This window comes from Panicum virgatum, chromosome 4N (assembly GCF_016808335.1).
Source record: "Panicum virgatum strain AP13 chromosome 4N, P.virgatum_v5, whole genome shotgun sequence".
NCBI classification, from domain to species: domain Eukaryota; kingdom Viridiplantae; phylum Streptophyta; class Magnoliopsida; order Poales; family Poaceae; genus Panicum; species Panicum virgatum.
The window spans coordinates 28915288-28932180 of NC_053148.1; the positions used below are offsets into that span (position 1 = coordinate 28915288).

General features: G+C 45.7%; 1 pseudogene; it reads right to left on the bottom strand.

Moving 5' to 3' along the window:
- Positions 1 to 2713: 2713 nt before the first annotated feature.
- LOC120669275 overlaps positions 2714 to 16893 on the bottom strand; it is a 33245-nt pseudogene continuing 19065 nt past the window's right edge.

The window sequence follows — 16893 nt, forward strand, 5'->3', positions numbered from 1 at the left end:
ATCTAAAAGCTTGAACCCTTAGGCAAAACGGAGGAATTCTGTGCCATGATCAGAGCACAAGATAATTACCCATCCAGGAGTGATCCCCAGCCGTTGAGGATCGTGTCGGTGCAACGGAGGGCCGAAAGGCTTCCAGAGCCAGGGCGCCTGGCCCAAGAAATGTCGGTTGAGCAAACCGCCTTTTGTACCGACCTCCAGGGAGCATCAGGAGCGTCCACTCAAAGGCGGTGGCCAAATGGCCGAGATCCTAAGTCGGCCAGCTTAGGGGAGTCCGGCCGGCCCTACTTTGTAGCCCCTCAAGTCGCCCTTTTGCATGGAGTTTAAGCCAAGAAAGTGGTTGCATACCTTTACAGCTACCTGAAGAACCGACCTAAAAGGGACCCCTCACCCCTCATTCAAGCCACGGTGAATTGGAGCAAGTCCAAGGTGAAGCATAGCACTCCACATATCTTTAGAAATAGGGAGAGAGGCGAGGTGAGAGTTCGGGGAGGAGCCGGAGTGTCGGCCCCTCTCCAACTTTGTGTCTCCAAGGAATGAAGCTTCAATTCGAGTAATTTCCTCTTCTTTCGTCAGTATTACTTTCTCTCCTTTACTTTATTAGTACTTGAATACTTGATCTCTCTAGTTGTAGGATCCCTTGTCTGCATAAGTAGCAAATTCTACTTATTTGGGGTTTCTTCTTGCCTTAACGTGAGGCGGAAGTCAGTGACTCGATAGTGTGGGTGTGGTACCTAGACTTGGTTAGTTACCTTGGGTTGTGTTCTACCCCACGGAACCGCAGTGGAAGGCGGCAGGTGGTGACAACCCTGTCCATCCTTTTTAGTCCACCACGTTCGGGTGTTTTCATAGCAGTAGGATTGCCAAAAGTATGTTGGGCCCCTTCTCACCCCTGTCTGCGCCCTTCGCTTAGCCCGCCGAAGTAACTAGAGTACAAGTCAAGTATTCTTGACAGGAGTAGTTAGTAGTACGACGTTTGACTAACTCTACCTATCTTATCTGGACCTCTTCACTCCCGTCATACCCCCGGGATAAATAAGAATCACTACTCAGTACACTTCTCGTTCCTCGTGGATTCGATACCCTGGAATACTCCCGGGTGAAAGCTACATCGGTATCCGTATGCTTGCGGATTTATTCTGTTAGACTAAGGACTGCCAACAGCGGCCCATTTGGCCATGTATGGAGCGCTGCGGGGGTAGCGCTAGGAGCATGACAACGGGTGCGCAGGGAGGCACGGCAGCCGGCGGAACTCACGACCCACGAGCAGGGGGGAGCGCAACGATGGGTGAGCAGCGCGAGCACGGCAGCAAGTAGGGCGAAGCACGGCAGCGGCGGCAGTGCTGGGTGAGCGAGACGACTACGTCAGGTGAGTAGGTGGAGTGTGATACTTTTTTTTTCAAGGCAGGTTTGCTAGGTTCCCATGTTTCCTAGGAAAACTTTCCCTAGGTTATCTGTCAAGACCGTAGTCAATACTTGTTTCCCATTGAATTTATCCCTACTAGTCTTTCCCCACTAGATTCTGTAGGGAAACAATTTCCCTAAAGTTTGTTGACCATTGCCCTAGGGTTTTTGCTGTAGGGAAACATGTCGATTCCGGTTGTCCCGCCAAAAAGGCACGCGGCCAAAAGTCTCGGATATTAGTACCAGGCATGACACATAAATAAGGCATGCAATTTTCACACAAAATATGTGCGTGTGTGTTGGACGGGATTCAAACGGGACCTCTTGCCTCGCACATACCTTCCTTACTATTTCACCTATACATATGTTGTATTTGAGAGAGATGTTTTTCTTTTGAACTAACTCATGGAAGATCTTTTAGTAACGGGTGGAAACACCAACTGGTACTAAAAGCTATACATTAGTACCGCTTGGTGTTTTCCACCACCCGGTACTGGATGGAGGCATTAGTACCAATGAAAACACAAACTACACCTATTTTATAGCTTTTAGTACTAGTTTGGTTGGTGTAATGCCCCAGTGCCTTGGTCCATCCCAAATATACTTGTTTTGCATTACTACCGGGTCCAATTCCAACTGGTATTCGGTGTTGACCAATAGTTTATTTCTAGTAGTGTATATTCTTCATCTAGTTTGCACAAAATATAAACAAGAATATGCTATCTAAATGTACAACTATGGTTCTACTAGTGTTTCAATGCTACCTAAACAAGAGTTTTGTAACTTATAGCTAATCCTAGCAAGTAATTATTCTAAGGAAGTAAAGGCAAACAAGTTGCAAGTATGAATGCGGTAATGTAAAGGAGAGGGCAAGGGAAAAGCGAACTTGGTATGTTGATTTTTCCCATGGTATCGGTGGGCTAAAGCCACCCCTAGTTCATGTTGGAGCTCCACGGAGGATATGCTCCTGGTCACCAAGTCTCTTCTAGTACAGAGCTTGGTCTCACCACTAAGTCTCATGCTAAGTAGATGAGGGCCTTGCCACCAAGGAAATGCTCACCACCTCGTGTACCGGTCACCTTGTCGTCGTCTTTACTACGGAGCTTCCCACAAAGGAGGGGTCTTCTCGTCACCCAAGCACGGTCATCGTTGTGACTCCACACGAAGTCGGAGGGTCGATGACTTGCAGGATCATCTCAGCATTCAATGTCTATAGGATTCCAAGATCAGAGATTGGCATGAACCTGGCGGTTCTTCATAGTCTCTCTAAGCTTTTGGGGCTTCTGGGTGTTTGGACATCCTTCTTTATCTCCTAGGCATCGGAGAAGTCCTCCTGGGTCTTCTGGGCGCCTGGGAAGTCCTCCTGAATCTTCTCGTAGGGGCCTAAGAGTAAATACATAAAAACATAGGGGACAAAGTGCAAAATTGCACAAATACTACTCAAATAAGACCCAAATCATGACAAAACTTATTCTAAGGGATAGATCATGATTCTATAAGAATTATAAAACTTGTTTCATATTTTTCGGAGGCCCGGTTGATTTATTGTGATTTTTCAAAGATTAAATCAATTTTTGAAATTAATAAATAATTATCCCAAAAGAAAAATCAATCAGGGTGACACGTGGCAGCTCATGGTCACGTCATGTGTCATGCTGATGTTAGCATGACGTAGCATGACGTCACCAGGTGGGTTGTTGACGGCTGTTAAGTACCAATTTTAGAACGTCAAATCCTGCATAAGTACACAAAAGGTCAACACCAACCTAGTGGTAGGAGTTTATTACTAACCATTTCCACAAGTGTTGGTAAATATTTGTATGCATGTGAAATAAGGTAGCAAACACACCCCATGAGCAAGGAAACACATTCCTCAATCCAAGGCAAAGGGCGTCGACCAATCAGAGCGCGACACGTGCGTCACATGGATCAGAGGGCCCACATGCACAAGTAAACTGGCATACTAGAAGCTTAGGAATGTGGAAATGAGATTAGGGGACACTTGGTAGCTGTGGCAAATTTAGCTCAAAAATGTAGATGGGGCTCATATCCATCTTCTTCTTCTTTCTCCCCTTCTCTTCTTCTTCCTCCTCCCTTCTTCTTCATTGTTTCATCTCAAAAATTAAGAGGGAGATTAGGGGGTATCCATGGGTCTTAGGGAGGTAGGGGGGCTTAATCCCCCCTAGCACCCCTGTAGATCCGCCCCTGCTTGGCAGTCTCCCAGCCAAAATTGGGCCGGTTCGGAGCCAGACACTAGTCGGCCGACCAGTGGACTACGCCACCAACCTTGAGCTTTGGCGTGTAGCTTACTTGAAGCTTCATTAGGGCGGTTCTAGGTGGCTCCCCTGCTGAAACGCGGCCGAGAAGCACCCTTTGCTCCCATCTATAAATATGAGAGGAGGGGTAAGAATAGGGACATCTATCAAGTGCTCAACAAGCTTCCTCTTTTGTTTAGAGTTGTCTTGCAAAGGTTAGGAGTAGATGTACTCAGGAGGGGCGCCAGTCTTCAGCGCTCTTCTCCAAACTATACCTCTAGAAGATTGAGAGAGTAGTTCGGGTGATGTGTCGGGGTGTCGCCATTTTTCTCCCATCTTATACCTCTACGGATGGTGCTATATTTTTTTGGTCTTAGTAAGTATTCGTAGTTTCTATCTCAAGTATTTTACTTGGTATAGTAGATGCTAGTAATGCTTGTAGTTGAGTGAGATAAGTTCTCTTACTAGTGGGTTCATCGCTGTAGTAATCAATAGCGTAGATGTGGTGTCTAGGCTAGGGGTTACCCTTCGTTTGCCTTATATCCCACGATTTGTTAGAGGTAGGCTGTAGGTGGTGACAGCCCTATTGGTCCTCTGTAATCCTCCACGTTTAGATATAGCGTAGAGCTGTTGGCCGGAGTCACCTGGTTGACCAAGCATAAGCCGGTGCCCAAAGCGAGTATTGTGCCCGAGAGATCGACCTCTAACTCAGCTAGAGTGCTATCTTAGGAATCTTCTCTACCCTTGCCACCTATCTTGGTGTGTTCTTGGACCGACAGTTGGCGTTTCTTTTGCCCGATTAGAATAGATATTCTGCAAGCGCACAAAATCACCGCTGTAGCACTTCACCTTGGAGTATTCCAGGGTATCATATTTTTCCTCAGGGAACCACTATGGTAAAGAGTATCGTAAATAGATTGATAACCATACTAGCTTTATCGACCGATTAAATAGATGGGGGTAAGCCAGATAGGTAGTGAGATAAATTGCCAGACAATGACCGAGTGATACACAGAGACTCTAAACCTTAGAGAGGTAGAGCTGGGAGGACAACGAGCGAGATAAGACACCTGATACACTTCTGAACTATCGAGCTAGCCTCTCTAGATCAGACTAAACACCTAACTAGTTCTCGGAAAAGTAGAGCTTACTTCGGCGGCTGAAAGAGGAAGGACATTAGAAAGGGATGAGAGGGGAGTCCAACGGCAACCTGCACTACTGCTATGAAAACACCTGAATGTGGTTGACTACAAAGGACAGATAGGGCTGTCACCACCTACCGACTACCACAACGGTTCCGTGGGGTGGAACACACTTTCTAGCTAACACTAAGGTCAGACACCACGTCTGCACTTAGTGTTTGGATTTCTCTCGAGGCCTTCGAGAGAAATCCCCCTGAACCTAGAGCACTAACTTGATATACTCTAGTTCGGGCGAGAAAACCCGTAAGATAAGTTCCCGATTACTAAGAAAGATAACTTAGCCTAAGCTGGAGGAAAACTTCCGTGCTCAAGCTGAACCTCAAACTTGAGTAAATGAAAGACTACGGAAAGTAAAGCTGACTCAGAAAAGTAAAGAAGATAACTTATATTAATAAAGTCAAAAGAAAGATACAAGAGATATACCAGACTTCCGACGACTCCGGAGTCCCGAGGAAGCTCGACATGACACTAACTCCCAAGCAACTAACCTACTCTAGAAAGTACAAGTGGAAGAGAAGAGCTCCAATGGTGTGTGTTGAAGTGATGGATGGTGCCTCCATTTATAGCCTTCTCAAGGTCGGTAACTGGCAGTTATCCTCCGTAGCGTCAGTTGAAAGCAGGTAAGGTTGGTGTGCTTGTCTTCCATGCGAAGCTGGGGCTTGAGACGCTGCAAAGTGGGGCCGGCCGGCCTAGGGGTGCTGCCACGTGGCCACCACCTTTCGGACAACGGCTCTGATCACTTCTTGGAGTCGGTTGACAATTGGGTTTGCGCCTGAATTGTAGATGCTAGGCCTGCCGGCTTGGGGGAGGCCGGCCGGCCTCCCTCTGGTGCATCTTGGCCTCTGGTTTTGCCAGGACATCGCATTGCCTTTGTACAATCTCCAGGGAAGTGGGTTGCTGAAGTTCCTTTGATCTTGGGCTGTCTTGTAGTTCTTTGGATGGATGTTGAGGCCTTTCGGTGTATCCAATTGAGCCAAGGTCTAACCCTCAACTTAGAGCCCCTTGAATGTGTCACATTGCCACTGGTTCGAAGCTGGGGTCCTGTTTTTGGAGGTGCCAGGCCGGCCAGACTAGGAGAGGCCGGTCGGCCAGGGTTTCTGCCTATTTTTGCCCATTTTTGGTACACCTATCCCTGGAATCAAAACTCATCAAAAACTCGTGGAACTCATTAGAATCAAACAAAATATGGATGGAACATAGTGCAAAGCTCATATTATTTCTGAGAAGTTGACGGCTTAGAATGTGAATTTATTGCCGTCAATACCCCCCCCCAAGCTTAAACTTTTGCTCGTCCTCATGCAAAGCTTAAACTGAGGCTCGGTGGATCAAGAGTTGCATCAATGTTTACCCCCTTGCAGGTACCTTGTGCACAGCATATTACTCTTCCCGTATGTACTTATGAAAAGTTGGCTCATACCTAAGGTTCTGGAAGATGGGGCGTATTCATTTTTCATCCCTCGGTCTTGAGCGGTTGTTGGACTGAACAACCTTCACCGGAATGTTCCCTGCTACCTGTTCTGGTTTCCAACTCGGATTTTTGCAAGAATTTTCAAAAGAGGTTCAGGTTTCCCAAGGGTACTCTCGAGTCGCTCAAAGTGTATGATCCTCACATATGGTCGAGAAATATGACCATCTTCTTTCTATCTCTAAAGCTGATATGTGGAGTTATGGGTAGGAAGATGTATGCATACCTTGGTTACGTATATTGCTTAGCCGAAGGGTGATCCCAGCCGGGGTCGGTACTTAGCCAAATCCAAGTCTCATGGAACTTGGGATTTTTTGAGGGTATGGAGTGGATGGCATCCCATTTGAATTTATTTGAACTCCATAATTTGCAACTTGGAATGGAGAGTGGGCTTCTCTTTTTCTTCCTTTTTTTAAAGAAGATAACTCTACTTTCCTTTGCTGGAATATCTTGAATTTCTTTGGAGTTTAGAATGGGAAGCTTTATGGAATTAACTTGTGGTATATGAGATGGTGATTGCGGGGGAGTATAGCTGGCAAGAGTGGATGTCAATACCCGGAGTGGGTGACTGATAGGTCAGCTATGTTTGGGCTAGCAAATGGTGGATTTGTGGGAGATGAAGATCTGTAGGTGGCAAGTACCATTCCCGAAGTGGGTGCACCATTCGACAAAGCTGAAAGTAACTTCAGATAGCTCAAAACGGTTTATACACTATAAGGCTCTGGATGGGTCATTCTTACCATGGGAATCCTTCACCATAATTTAGTTATAAAAGAATTCCGAGGGGTTCCCTACTAGAGCAAGCAGTTTAAATTTTGGTTTGGGCTATCTCAAATCCCGCAACAACTTAGACTTTCAGAAATTAAATTCATGCCTCCACTCAACCAAATTTTTAGTGGAACTATTATGTGCCAACTAGTTCAGGTACTAGGAGAGTAAAAAGCTGTAAACGAGGCACATACAGAGTTTAAACAGGGTAACTATTCATCATTTCCAAAGTAAGAGCTTACACGGATTTCCACTCATATATTTTATTCATGGCATGTAAATATTTTTGGGATTTTTGTTAAGGGATTATTTATTTTTACTACTTGTTGGCATTTCTTAGCGTCATCACTAGAAGTGGTTAGTCCCCGGCAACGCGCCAGAAATGCTTGTTGGCATTTCTTAGCGTCATCACTAGGAGTGGTTAGTTCCTAGCAACGGCGCCTCGAAAATGCCAGTGTGGTATGTCTTAACGTTTACAGAAGGATCCGCAAGCGCACGGATATAGCGTTGTAGCATTTCACCCGGAAGTATTCAGGGTATCGTTATTTATATTTTTCCAAGGGATGGCAATGTTGTGTAAAGTGTATTTACTTAGTTACATAACCATGACACATATGAGCAAGATGAAGACCACTGACTATATAGGTGTAAGTGATAAATGAAGGATAATCAGGGGTAATGTGACACACACAGAACAACCAACTCTCATGAATAAAGAATAGACAAGCAATCCTAAGGTTAGTGGGAGAATAGGCAAAGATTCCTAGCATACTATTTATGTTAGCAGATAAGTTACGTTAGCCATATTGCTTAGATCTGCAGGTGCCGGGAAATTAGGGACATCAGGGAGAATGACCCGCACTGGAGAACATCCAGTCCCGTTTCATCTTTGCATGAACTCCTACAACGTACCCGAACGTTGAGGAGTACACTAACCGAGGAGCAGCTTCCTGGCGGACCGACAGGGTTGTCACCACCTGCGATCTACCCCAGTCACACCATGTAGCACCGTCATATCCAAAGGATCCCGCATACCCGAGCACCATGCCCGCATATGAGGTCACTACCCTAGCACCCCCGAGTCCCCCACCCTTCGGATGGATAGGTAAGATGCTAAGGCAAGCCCGAAAGCACAACGAATCGATATCCTTACCCAGATCATCTGGTCTAAGCATGTAACTAGAATAACTTGGTAAATCACTGATCAAGGCTAAGTAAGCTACGAACATAGCAAGATAACCAAGAACGAACTCAATATGAATAGCATAAAGAAAGTCAGAATACAAAGCCATACCAGAGGCCGAGGATTGCTCGCCGACCCCGAGGACGACTGGATTCGCTAAGGAGATGAAGTACTAGCCTAGCTCCACTACCCTAAGGAGCACAAGTCACAAGAGAGTGTAGAGAGAGAGAGGCTTCCAAGTGGTGTGTGTGGTGTGAGTGGTGGGATGCCCCTTTTATAGTGCTTGAGGTCGATTCCCGCCATCTCTTTGTATGGAAACATGCCAAACCGCCTTCAGGAGGATAGGATCAAGCTTCCCGCCAAAAATCAGCGGGAGAGGTAGACAGGTGGGGTTGGCCAACCCCCCTTGGTGCCTTTTCCCACCGACCTTCTCTGGTTCACTGCTCTGTGGGTCCTGATGTCAGATGGTCAGTGCCGGGGCTTGGTTGGTCGGTTTGGTCTGGTTTGTGGGCCTCCTTTGCTCATGTTACGCAGACACGATCGTCTGTGACTTCTGTTTTCATATTCATTGTGTTTTCTTCCTATTCCGAACTTGTGCTCCTGAAATCATAAATTCTCGAAAACAACTGTGGAGCTAGGTTAGTGATACAAATATGCGAGTAAGAGGTATAGTTTTTCTTCTTTAATGAGTATAGTTGACGGTCATATTTCGCACTTAACGACCAGTCAACAACACCCCCAAGCTAGCCTTTTGCTCATCCCTGAGCAAAACAAGGCGCTCGTTGTTGATCAGGTGTTGCTACAATGTTGAATTTCCAACTCATACTTAGGCACAACCGAATGCTTCTTAGCTTGATTTTGAATAAGTTGACCTTTTGTTCTTACCTCTTACCTTAATCCTGTGGAGCTTATAGCTTCACCTCATCTTTGGCGGTTGAGAGTCAGAACGGTATCATAGAGTGCTCATATTTCTTTCTCTTTAGCTCAACCGTCAATCCGGAGGTTCTGTAAAGTTTTTCAAAAGAAATTTATAAAGTTCCTCGGATGATCTCTCGAATCACTTAATGTGTATAATCCCTTATCAAGGCTTTTTATTGTGCCTTTCTTCCTCAACCTATCTCTAATGGCTGTTTTTGTGGAGCTATAGGTATGGAGGATTTGAAGGCACACTTGCTTCTCATATTTTGCTAAGTCAAAGACAGGATCCGAAGGAGAAACAAGTCATAAACCTTGATCAAGATGTGCAAGTGTGTGGATATTTTTGGTGGATGGTGTATGAATTCCTTTGTATGCACCATCTCTCTATTTTTCTTTCTTTTTGGATAAGGCGCTATCTTTTTTTTTTGACATGCCTAAGCATGTGCATACCTTCTTTGGGTATGCATCTTTTTATTCTCTTTTTTTTTGACATGCCGAAGCATGTGGCATACCTTCTTTGGGTATGCATCTTTTGTTTTTCTTTTTGCATAGCCTCATATCCTTGGCATATTTTTGAGAGAGAGGTGTCATACATGGACTTGGAGTTTTATTTTGTGGATGGATCAAATTTTGCTTACTTCTAGTGTAGAAGCATAGCATGTGGTGGAGATGTGTATGTGATCTTGATCATGAGAGTATGAAATGAATCTCACTAAGGGTCACAACAATTTGACAAAGCTCAATGAGATAGCAAGTTGCATATGTGGAAGGTTTTGCAATGAAAAACAACATATGGTTTTGGATAGGAATTTCATATCATCGAGGTACTTTATTATATTTTTGTGTTTTCAAAAATTAAATACTCCGGATGTCAAGTATCACACAAGAGAGGATCATAGCAACTCTACTTAGCCATATCATAGCTCACAACAACTTAGATTTGGATCATGCTCTTTGCTACCCACAAGTTTCAAGTTTAAGGTATGAACATTTTTAAGCCGCCAAACCCAAAACTAGGTAGAGCATAAAGTTGTAACTAAGCATATGAAGGAAATTAACAGAGCAACTATTCATCATCTCAACAAGAAAAAACTTACACCATGCTTACTACACATATTAAAGAAATATTTTTGGTATTTTCTAAGTTTTGCAAATTTTTATTTGTTTTTAGTTATGCAAATTTTTATGGATTTTTTGATTTTGCTAATTTTTATGGGTTTCATGCAAGGTTATGAAAAAGCAGTAAAGATAAATGATACAAGTTACCTCTCGTGGGGGTCCTCCCCCAAGCTAGCTTCTGGCTCACTACGGTTGATCGGGGTTGAAACCCGTCCAGCGGCAGTATGCCCTCCACTCCTCCTGTCGCTGCTACTGCGACTGCTCCATGTCGTGGAGTCTTTCGCCAGTGTGACACTACCATGCTTGGGTATTGTCGATATGTTGGTTCAGCGTCTCTTGTATGTTGTCGCCCTGCACCCGCAGCTCACCTAGCTGCTGGGTGATGGCACCGAAACCTCGGGACGAAGATGTCCGTCTGATGAGGTTCGGGGCTCCACCGGAGCTGGAACTAGTGGACCGGCGGCCCTGTGCCATGACAAACCACCAGCCTCATGCTGATATGAATGATGTAGCTGCTGAGGTAGTGGTGTCAGCTCTGCCTCCCTTCTGGTCCTGCTTCTTGTCATCCTGCCAGACAAACCAGAAGAGCTATGCCTACGACCCCCTTCTTGTGGAACGAGAGGGATGGTTAGCGAATGGCAATTATACAAATGGAACTCTGCATTGGGCAGCAGAATCTCATTTGTATAGCCCATGTAAAAGAAAATCAAAGAGTCATTCGGGCCTTTCTTGAGTGTGTGACCTTGGATCAAATAGTCCTCGTCGATATATGCACGGTCGCCCTCAATGAAAGGAATAAAATTCCCCTCTAAGGCACCGATATGTGTAGCGATGCGAGTAATCAAAGAAGTGCACTCAATAGTACTTGTCATCTTGAAATTCAAAAGCCATTGCTTAACCAAAGCTTGCGCGGGGGAGATTTTGATCTTGTTGACCATGTCATAAAGAATGAGCAACTCATTGTTGCGCATGGGTCGGACATCATCTCTTGGAAAGAGAGTGATGGTCAACCACTTGTGCATCAACTGAAGAGTTGGATTATGAATATCGCTGCACCGAGGTGGAAACTTGCCATGGACAACTTGACCCGAAATCCAGCCCCAAAACTCATGACGATTAAAACCTCAGCAAGCTTGGTCTAGAGAAATAGGACGGTGTTTGTTGAAATCGAGGTGACTGATAAAAGTTTTCCAAGAAAGCAAATATTCTTTCCCGAAGAGTCGAAAATAAACCCTGTTTTCCACCTCCCGAAGTGTGCAAAGAAATTGGATGATGAGGAGTCGAGAACCGTACTCCTCAACGGGAACGAAGTTATCCCATCCAATTACGTGCCAAACGTTAGAGAAGTCTTTGTACATACTTGTATTGATGAGAAGGTCCGGATCGAAGGCTCGGGTGTGGACGAAGCTTCTATTTTTGAGGATGGCGTAGCCTTGTTGTTCACGATCATCTCGCAAGTCGAGGTACGGTGCATCTTCCGCATCAATCTCTATGACCTCGGCTTGCGGTTCGGCTTGCAGTTCTTCGTATTGTTCTTCCTCTTCGTAGTCCATTGTGCTTGGTGTAGGCGTAGGTTCAGGTGTGTACGAGCTTGAGCCACCCCGCGAACGGGATGAACTTCCACCCGTCATCTTCTTGAATGCGCCGGAGACCTTCCGTACTATGCCTTTTATGATGGAACAAAAACGAATGCAACTCGAAACGGATTACGTTAGTGAAACCGAATTGAACGCTCTTACCCGTGAGTTGCTCTTCTTTTCTTGCAGCAAAGAAATGAGAGAGAGAGAGGTCTCTTGAAATCAAATCTTGAGCAAAAATCCAAAGAAAATCCGAGAGCAAAGTTTGAGAGAGTTCGAGAGGGAGTGAGTGAATGAGAGGTGAGTGTGAGAGCTCGACACTCACCCGTCGGCCTCTATTTAAGGGGAAAATGGCCGGGCACCATTGGGAGAGACCAGGCTCAACAGCTAGTGACCGTTGGAAAAGGCTGGACCCACTAGCCATTGGCAGGGGGCCGGCCGACCTTAGGGTTTGGCCGAACCCTAGGTGGGCCACCCTGCTGACAGCCAGGGCCCACTGCCCTTCTAACGGTCAAAAACTTTTAAAACTTTGGTGCCGGCCAAACTTTGCTTCGAAATGATGTTCAAATTTATTTTTCAAGGGATTTTCATGCTCGGAAATATTTTTAGATTTTTGTAGGGGCAAGTGCATGATGGTGAAGTTTGTCATAAACTACCTTGGGCATGACACTGACGCTTGCTCCCAAGTCGCAGAGGGCGTTGGAGAAATGTTGAGCCCCGATCGAGCAAGTGATGGTAGGGCAGCCTGGGTCTTTCTTCTTCACCAGGAGAGGATCAAGTATAGCAGCGCTACACTCTTCCGTTAACTGTAGGACCTCAGTGGTGGGCAGCGTCCGCTTGTTCCCAAGAATATCTTTGATATACTTGGCATACGTGGGTACTTGCATAGCGTCAAGAAGTGGTATATTCACATATAACTTCTTGATTACCTCGATGAACTTGCCGAATTGTTCGTCGGCCACTGGCTTCCTTATCCGCTCCAGAAACGGTAAGGCAGTTGTGTCGTGATAGTCCCGTGAAGTTCTCCGGGGTTCCACGGGGTCTTCCTGGGTAGCAGGTGTGTTGGATTCGACGGCCTCCTCCTGCTCTTCGTCTTCAACGTCGGTACTGCTAGCGGTTACGGTCTTCCGCTACTTTCCTGCATCCTTTGGGAAAGGTGGCTCTTGCGTGGTCACCGCACTAACATTTTCTTTCGAGGATACTTCCGGTTGCCCGGGCAGTTTCCCCGCATTAGTGTTAGGACATGAAGATGCAAGCTGAGCTACTTGGGTTTCTATCATTATGTTAAAGCTCAGTTGATTCTTAATAACAGCATTGAATCCCTCTAGTTGTGCAGCCATAGATTCTAAGATCTTGTCATTAGCAAGGAATTTCCTACTAATGTTATCATTGATTTGCTTTTGACCGTACACGAGGTCTTTTAATGTGGGCTGAAAACTGTTATTGAAATTCATACCTTGTTGTTGACCGAAGGGGAGGTTGGGCTTGGAGTTCCAACCCTGCTGAGGACGAAATCCTGAATTGGGATTGTTGTTGCTCCCAATGAAGTTTGCGTCCTCTTGAGTTAATGGGCACGAGGTGCCCGAGTGCCCAGTCTCGCCACATGTTTCACATGTCATACGAGACTCCAAAACTTGATTAACCTCCTAGTGCGGAGATTCCAGCTTCTTCATCAGAAGTTCCAACTTAGCAGCTAACATGTCGATCATGTCGATCTGATGCACGCCCCTAGGACGGGCTGGCTGCCTTCTCCTCTCCAACTTTGGTTGGAAGCTATCTTGTCAATCAGTGCCTTTGCTCCCACAACATCGAGAGAAAGGAAGGAACCACCCGCAGCTGCGTCAACGTGGTCTTGGGCTTGCTGATTCAGGCCATGGAAGAAGTTCTGAATGATCAGCCATTCTTCTATGCCGTGGTGTGGGCAGGCTTGTATGTACTCCTGGAGACGCTCCCAGACTTCCGGGATGGTCTCATCTGGTAATTGCTGAATCTCGGTAATCCTTTTCCGGAGGGCATTGGTCTTGCCCACTGGAAAGTACTTGGCTAGGAATGCATTTGAACAAGCTTCCCATGTCATTAAAGCTTCCTTGTTGGAGTAGAACCACGTCTTGGCCTTCCCGAGCAATGAGAACGGGAACATGCGAAGACGGACATCATCCAGAGTAGTTCCTCTGGGGTTGATGGTGTTACTCACCTCCAGGAAGTTCTGGAGATGGGCGTTGGCATCCTCGGATGCCTTTCCGTAGAATGGACTTGCTTGGACCATGTTCACGAGTCTAGTCTTCAGCTCAAAGCCGTCATTGCCGGCTTGGTTGACGTTCACTCCAGTAGGAATGTGGCTGCTGGACGGGGCAGAAAACTGACGAAGAGTCTTCTGAGCCATAGATGAGGATGCTGAAGTGGAAGGTGAACTGATTGGCCAAGTGGGCTTTTTCTGAGGTGGGATGACGTGGCATCTCACAATTCTCCCAATTCTTTCTAGATTTGGGTGGAAGTTACTTGGCAGGTCGAAACTGGTCATGCACTGCTCTACATCAATCAAAAGATGGAGAGAGCAATGGTAAGCCCACTAGGGTTAGTGGCGATAAACTAGTATAGTTTATCAAACTATCTACGATATCTTTAGCCAATTGCTTCCGTGGCAACGGCGCCAGAAATGCTTGTTGGCGTTTCTTATGCCCGATTAGAATAGATATTCTGCAAGTGCACAGAATCACCACTGTAGCACTTCACCATGGAGTATTCCAGGGTATCATATTTTTCCTCAGGGAAGCATTATGGTAAAGAGTATCATAAATCGATTGATAACCATACTAGCTTTATCGACCGACTGACTAGATGAGGGTAAGCTAGATAGGTAGTGAGATAAATGGCCAGGCAATGACCGAGTGACACACAGAGACTCTAAACCTTAGAGTGGAAGAGCTGGGAGGACAACGAGCGAGATAAGACACCTGATACACTTCTGAACTATCGAGCTAGCCTCTCTAGATCAGACTAAACACCTAACTAGTTCTTGGGAAAGCATAGCTTACTTCGGCGGCTAGAAGAGGAAGGACTTCAGAAAGGGATGAGAGGGGAGTCCAACGGCAACCTGCACTACTGCTATGAAAACACCCGAACGTGGTGGACTACAAAGGACAGATAGGGCTGTCACCACCTACTGACTTTCTGCCCATTTTTGGTACACCTGTCCCTGGAATTAAAACTCATCCAAAACTCGTGGAACTCGTTACAATCAAAAAAAATATGGATGGAACTTAGTGCAAAGCTCATATTATTTCCGAGAAGTTGATGGCTTAGAATGTGAATTTATGGCCGTCAACACCGACTAGAATAGAAGTTAGGGCACACATGTTCCCTGTGGATTTGATAACCCTTGGAATACTGTGAGGTGAAAGCTACAGTGGTATCCATGCGCTTGCGGATTTATTCCTTACGCTAAAATACCCAACAAGCTTTCTGGCACCATTGACGGGGAACAGTCGCTGTATCTTTCTTCTTACCTAGTCGTCCTCATATCTTTCGCGTTTCTTTTTTTTCTACCTTGACCCCTACTATCCATGGAGAACCAATCCTTCGAAAGCCTCTGTATCCTACATGATTTATTCACGATCCTCTTTGATTTTCTTTTTGCTATCTTTACTCCCGCTACCCCGGAGCAAACTTCTATCCAAGATCTGTCTGCCCCTACGGGCGAGTTCCTTGAGCCACCGCCATCTGAGCACCCAATTCTTTCATCTGGCTATGAACTTTGTCCTGATCTTATTGCTGTGGTTCTGGAGTTTCCCTTCTCCGGGTTTGATATTGAAAACCAATATCACCATCTGTGAGAGTTTGAGCTAGTGTGTTTATGCTATGCCATCGCAGGCATGTCACATGATACCCTTAGGTGGAAGTTGTTTCCCTTTTCTCTTGTAGAGGAGACTAGACAATGGCACACGCGTACTATAGGGAGTGTGAACGGAAACTTGGTTGAACTTAGAGACAAGTTTCGTCTCAAGTTTTACCCCCAGTCCCGAGTCGTCGCTCTACGAAGTGATATCTTCCGCTTTCAGCAGAATGAGAAGGAATCTATAGGTGTGACCTGGGCTAGATTTTTACTTTTAATGAAGTCTGGTCCTATTATGTTGATACCCGATCATGTGTTGCTTCAACATTTTTACATGGGGCTCGACATGGACTCCACCTCTTACCTTGACATTACCGCTGGAGTCTTTCTCCCACAAGACTTTAGCCGAAGGCATGGAAATCTTAGAAATTATCACCGAGAACACTTCCTTCATAGCCGAGTCCACATTCTCTCAAGAGCAGCGCAAGTCTAGTCATAAGGACATTCTAGGAGCTGAATCCGATCGTTCTCTATCCATACCTTTAGATTCAGCCCTAGAATCCTCTCCTAAACCACAAGTTTTGGAGAAATAAGAAATTCGAACTCCAGAACACCCTTTGAAATTCGAGGATGATCTTTCAAAAGAATTTGGAAATACCTCGAATTCCTTCTACAAGAGGAAACCACCAGTCCCCGTTGCTCCCATAGATCCTATAGAAACTGCCATCCATAGGGAAAATGTTGAGAAGCGGACGGCCATTAAGAGCAATGAGTGGTCAAGAGAACTAGAGTTGTCATCAGAAGTTCTTCGGATTAGCTCTTCTCCTCGAACCATTCCTTGCACCATAAGGGAAACCTCGGTAGACATCTTCTACAGTCCTACTGTTGGAGCCAACATCGTCTCTAGTGAATGCGCACTCCACCTTTTGGAGGACATGCCATTGGTTCAAAAACCTTCCAGACCCCCTCTAGAGAAATCTTGGAAGGGGTTGGAACTTTGTAGAACATGTCAGTAAGACACGAGGACGTCAAAATAATCCTTGACTATCATGTGTTCAATGTCCAAGATTTCGATCTCTTGATCGGCACCCCCCATCGAGAAATTGCTCATGGATGCTCTGGCTCAAAGCAAGCTCGATGTTCGTTTAGGGAAGGAAATCCTTTCTGCCCAGA